Source organism: Chenopodium album, chromosome 13 (assembly GCF_948465745.1).
Source record: "Chenopodium album chromosome 13, dcCheAlbu1.1, whole genome shotgun sequence".
NCBI lineage: Eukaryota > Viridiplantae > Streptophyta > Magnoliopsida > Caryophyllales > Amaranthaceae > Chenopodium > Chenopodium album.
Window position 1 is genome coordinate 32,868,107 of NC_137846.1, and position 6,070 is coordinate 32,874,176.

General features: G+C 38.5%; 1 non-coding gene across 1 annotated transcript; it reads right to left on the minus strand.

The window, feature by feature from the left end:
- Positions 1-5,751: 5,751 nt before the first annotated feature.
- Positions 5,752-5,857, minus strand: LOC145577321 (small nucleolar RNA R71). Its single transcript, XR_014098766.1, has one exon. It is a non-coding gene; the product is annotated as a small nucleolar RNA R71 (small nucleolar RNA).
- Positions 5,858-6,070: the final 213 nt, after the last annotated feature.

Sequence of the window (6,070 nt, forward strand, 5' to 3'; positions counted from 1 at the left end):
TCCTATCCTTCTTTCCCATATTGACGAGTCTCTAGTGCATGATTGTGATTCTTCTATCCATGAGTATGTGGATTCAATTGAGGTTATGTCTAATATGTTTTTTGAGTGTCAAATGAAAACCCATAGCCTCTTGAGTGAGTTTATTAAGAATGCTTCATGTGAGAGAGATGAGTTTGAAATGAATTTACATCCATTCATGCATGGGTTTGAGACTTTAGGCTTTAAGGAAGTTGAGGGAGCTATTGTTCATGAAGGTAGTGGAGGAGATTATGTGGTTCCTCTTGGGAGTTGGATGTTTGAGGGAGATGGTGATCATGAGTGTTCTTCTTTTGAGGATTTTATGATTGATTTTCATGCCCTCATTGGCGATGTGAGACCTTGTGTTGAGGGAGTCGCGAACCCTTTGCCTAATTCTCATACCCCTTTTTCTCAAAGGTTTGACCACATCCCCTATTGCCCTATTTTTCTCCCTTCCTTTGTTGATAAACCTATTGGGGACTCCCTTGTCTATGATGATCTTAATTTCCCTCATTCGTCTATTGTTGAGGAAAAGGGTGATGTTGCCACCCAAAAATATTTTAGTGAGGAGGTTTTGCCTTTTCCTTTTTCTTTCCATTCTTTTATTCCCCCTTCTTATTCTTCTTCTTCTTATTTTCTTGTTTTTCCTTTTGATCCCTCTTCTTCTTTCTTTTGGCATCTCCCTTCTCACTTGTGTGCAACGATCTTGTTGCACGTTCGTATCCCGTCATTTGCCTACCTTCTATCATATGAAATGTGTAGTAGTGCATTTGACAAGCTCTTGCGCGCGTTGAATTATTATTTTCTAGAGCGGTCAAGCTTGGACCTTAAGCAAGCCTTTCTCGGGAAGTAACCCGTGGTTTATTGCTTTCATTTTATTTTCTTTTTAGAATAGATTTTATCTCATGGAAATGTTTGTGTGCCTTTTGCTAGGTGCATGACTTGATATACTTTGGTGCTTCAATATGGATCAAGAATCAAGGAGGGTTAACTCCTATTTTTGCTAGCATAAGGAAGGAAAATTTGATACTAGAGGTTGTTAGCCTTGAAAGGGTAAAATTGGGTCATTTGCGGGTATTTACACCCACCTAATATCCGGTAATATCCTTCCTTGCTCTTTCTCTAGTGGATGATGACTTGTTCGACATATGTTGGTTTGATTGGATTGATCTCCTTGTTTTCCCCTCCCTTGGATTGTTTGATTTATGTTTGAGTGTAATGTCTAATTCAAGCTTGGGGGAGGGTATTCTATCATGTTTGGTGGGATGTTGATTCATATATGCTACGCACCTTTGTATATGCGTTTCCATGTTTCTTATATTTTGAAAAACTCCAAAAAGATTTTTGTTTTTATCAAGGCAAATTTGCAATGTGTTTTGTTTTGTTTTTGCTTTGGACATAATAACATTTGGACTTGTATAATTGAATTCTTTTCTTCCTAAATGGTAGTGGTGTGCACGGTTTGAGATTACGTTTGGTTGATTCTAGGATAAAGCATGCTAAGGTAGTTGTCTAGAACTAGGGGGATCATGAAGCCGGATTCTACTTGTTTGTGGCATGTTTGGTAGTTTCTCCCTATCTTCGATTTGACAACCTTAGTGAGTTTTTGCTACAACCATGTGAGATTTATATTTGTTCAAGCTTTCATCATATTCTTGCATGAGCGGCATGGATCCTTGACTTTGCAAGCCTAATCTATAAAGCTTAATGTATGATTCTCAAACCCGAGACCGAGCTATCTAGGGAGGACAAAGGCACCTTTTTCGGGGTGGTATTTTTCATTTTTAAGTTAGTTTAATTTTTTTTTTATTTGTTTTTGAGTTTCCATATGCCTTCTTGCAACCATTTGAGCCTAGTTCCGTCTTTTCAAGCCACATCTTTAGTTATTTGGCCTTTTGTTTCATTTTCTTTCTATTCTTGGTTTTTTGTGAAGCAAATTGATCATGTATGATGGAGTTTGTGGTGGATAAGTTGGAAATTTGGTTTTTATGAGTGCTAGTTTGTGATTAAGTCTTCTTTGTGAATAATGGCAAGTGTTTGAGTAAAAGCCGTCCTTAATCATAAAAGGCATGGACTAATAAATTGCATTATAGAAAAAGCCGTCCGAATTTAGCAAAAGGCGAGGACATTGCAAGTTTAAGTAAAAAAAAAAGAAAAAAAAAATTGAAAAAAGTAAAAATTCAAAAATATTTTGATGTAATCTTTTCTCCTTCTAAGCATTGAGGACAATGCTTCATTTAAGCTTGGGGGAGAAGCGTTTACGCTTTTTGTATATATTTCTTGTGAGTATAGCTTCAAATAAGCTTGGGGGTGTTGCTTTTGTTTGGTGATTTCTTGATCGTGTTGTTAAGGATTGATCACCCTTTTGCTTCACTTTTTAGGAAAACCGCCAAATTTTAAAAATTTTAGCGTATCTTCACCCTTTATGCCTTACGTTACAACCTTGAGGAAAGACCTTTCGACCTAGAAAGTTGAGTCACTATTCGGGGGAGGGAATCATGGGTCATTGCCTAAGGAAAGGGGATGCGAAGTCAAGATGTCGAGTAGCCAAAAATTTGATTTTTTTTTCCGGTTCCTTCGCGGAATCTATGAGATGCTCACTAAGGGGAGATATGAGATTAGTAGGGGGAACGCGGTAAGACTGTTTGGGATGAAAGTGGAGTGTGATAACTAGTTCATATGCTTAGCATATTTATGTTTCAATCAACCTTAGGTATCTTATAGCGTGCACTCCCTTACTTGTTTAGAAAAATTTGCATTCACTTGTGGTGGTACATTTGCAAAAGTCCTCTCATGAACATTTGTTTGCTTTTCTTGTATTTTGTTTTCTTTTTCATGCTTTTCCTTGTTTGTATTATTATGAGAGTTATGGGTAAACTCTTTGGATACCCTTACGAGAGCATCACTCGTCCTCTAGGGCGATCTAGGGGTTTAAATGGCTTGTCTTTAGTTGCTAAAATTGACCGTGATTCCTACGAAAGTGAGTTAGTATATATTCCCATCTTCTCTAGTTTTCTCGTTTCTTTCTTTGCTTGAATAATGTCATCATTTTTCCCTTGGGTTGGATTTTGTTTTGCTCGAGGACGAGCAAAAGTTTAGCTTGGGGGAATTTGATCCGTGCCATTTATGGCACCTTTAGGCTATGTTTTCTTTATATTTCTATGCTCGTTTTTAGTCGTTTGTGTCGTGTTTATAAAGAATAATGCTCGATTTGTGCTATTTTGTGTTAGTTTAGAGAAATGCATGCTTTTAATGGTTTTCTTATCATTTTATTCATTTCTCGGCTATTTCTCTCGCTTCTCCGTTTCTTTGTGTTGTTTTGTAGGTACGTCGCGGGCTATATGCATGGAAATTGAAAATAGCACCCACTAGCATCAATATGCACTTTTCGGAATTGAATTTGAGTTTGAAACAAAGGAAAACGAAGGATTGCAAAGTTTCAAATAGGACCTTTGTTCATTGTTTCAGCCATATCTCAAGTTCTACAACTCGGATTGATGTGATTCAAGTTGGGTTGGAAACTAGACTTAAAGATCTTTCCAATGATAGGTTGCACGCCCTCAAACGATTCATAGATTGAGAGTTACAGCCTTCCGAAGTTAGCCCTGAAATTGTGCCGCGGGCGATGGCTACAGTACCCGCGGGCGCGGGGTTGCTGCAGCTCCAAAACTGCCGTTTTTGGGCAGTAAGCACCCGCGGTTGTCCCGAGGGCTCCCCAAGGGCGCGGGCCTTGGCCCCGCGGGCGCGGCTTTCGGGGTTTCCGTCTTCCTCCGCGGGCGCGGCCGAATTCTCCGCGGGCGCGGGTTTCCGGGTCTTTTACGATTTTTAAGCTTCTTTTCTCCTTTTGTTTATATAGTTTTTAGTTTCCTTTTTTCTTGATTCATGTAATTCTTTAGTTTTAGAATAGTTTTCTCTCTCTTAGGTTGAGAGCTTCTCTCTCTAGATTAGGAGTAGTTTTAGAGAGAGAAAGTGAGGAATTTCAATGGTGATTGAGAGATTGAAGATGCAAGTGTGACAATTGTGTTGGAGATCTTCCTAATTATCAATAAGCATTTCTAAACTCTATCTCATTCAATTGCTTTGTTTAATTTGATGTTTGTTTGGTTTGATTTTGATATTTGATGTTTGATTAGAGTATTTGTTCTTGATATTTTGTTGATTCTTGTTCTCTATAGTTTATAGTAGATCTAATCATGTTTCTTGAGTAGTTTACTTGCTAGGGTTTGGGTAAACATGTGTGATTGATGGATTGAGATTGATTTGGGAATTTGAGTAGTTCTTGTATTGTGATTAAATTGATTCTTAGAGGTTTGCATGTTGCATAAGTTTGATTGGAGTAGCTAACCATGATTGCTAGCATTTATTGCATGATTGAATTGATTGACATGACCACTTGATATCGATTTGATCATAATTAGTTGAGTATTTGATTATGTTTCTTCATATTGTTTAGCACTAGAGAAATCTATGTTAGAGAGTGTGAGGATGATTAGTTGAATGCCCCTAATTGCTCCTACTATTTTCTTTGCATTGCTTGGATTGCTTGACTCCCTAATTAGTTTGGTTATCATGAATGCATGTTGATCCCCATTCCCTAGTATTTCATTTGTTTGGTTTTTGATTTAGGAAGTAGAATAGCGTTACCTTTCACATTAGACTTCGACCTAGCTTAGGCGCAAATTAGAAATACTTGAACATAACTGTTCCTAGTGGTTCGACCCTTGACTTACCTCTATACTTGTATTTAGGTAGTTGAGTGATTATAAATTTGTTTGACCGTAGGGAGGATTAGTTCAACGACATAGTTTTCCCCACGTCACTTGCATGTGGAACCTTAATCCCAAGTGTTTATCATATTGATTTTCTTCATTTGATTAGTTGATTGAAACCTTAGTTACAACTCAATTCACCTCTCATTCTTCGAAGTAGCTTGGCCATAGGCTATAGCATTCTCCCCCTCATTCCTCGTGGTTCGACTCGGACTTCTCCTATAATAGGAATAAGTTTGATTTTCTTAATTGTTTGATTGGTGGTGTTTTAGAATTCAATGACCTAGATTACCAAACATCAAAATGGCGCCGTTGCCGGGGAGTAATGTTGGTGCTTTGCTATAGTTGTTGAGTCAACTTCATTTTATTTAAAAAAAAAAATACAAAAAGATTTTTCTCTTTTTGGCTACATTTGTAGCCGTGCTACTAATTGTTTCTTTAGAGATATATGCATAGAGAACGTGGTCATTCTCTAGTGCCATTTGATCCGGAAATTGAGAGGACAATTACAAGGATAAGAGTTGGTAGACCTTCTTTGAGTTCTAGCCCTCCAAGTGAAGAAGAACCACAACAAGAAGAACAAGCAAGCATCCAAGAGTGGCAATGAAGGAATTGGGGATTCCGAGCGTATATAGGTTTGAAAGTGGGATTGCTCCACCTACAACACCAGCGAATGACTTTTAAATAAGACCGGCTATGATCACTTGGATAGAAAGACGACAATTTAGTGGGGCCAAGCATGAGAGTCCGTTAAACCATCTCAAAGAGTTCGAAAAATATTGCAACACTATCAAAGTGAATGGAATTTCCCAAGAGTTCATCCGCCTCAAGCTTTTCCCCTTTTCTCTCATAGGGCGTGCTTTGGAATGGTTGGACAAGGAAGTCAAACCAAATTCTCTAAGGACATGGGACGAAGTGACCAAGGACTTCCTATCCCGTTTCTATCCACAAAAGAAAACGACGGAGGCTAGAGCTTTGATTCAAGGTTTCATGCAAAAGCCTAGTGAAAGCCTCTATGAAGCTTGGGAGAGGTACAAAGAGTATTAAAGAGAGTGTCCTCACCACGGAATTCCTACCTACCATATCATTCAAATCTTCTATGGTGGCCTAAGTCCTCAGGGGAAATCGTGTCTTGATGGAGGAGCCGGAGGTCCCGTTATGAATAGAACGGAGGAGGAAGTGGTAGACATCATTGAAGACGTAGTGAGGTATTATAGAGGTTGGCATGATGGTGAAAGGGAACCAACTAGCAAGAGTAGCTCTTTGATGTACTCCATTGATCA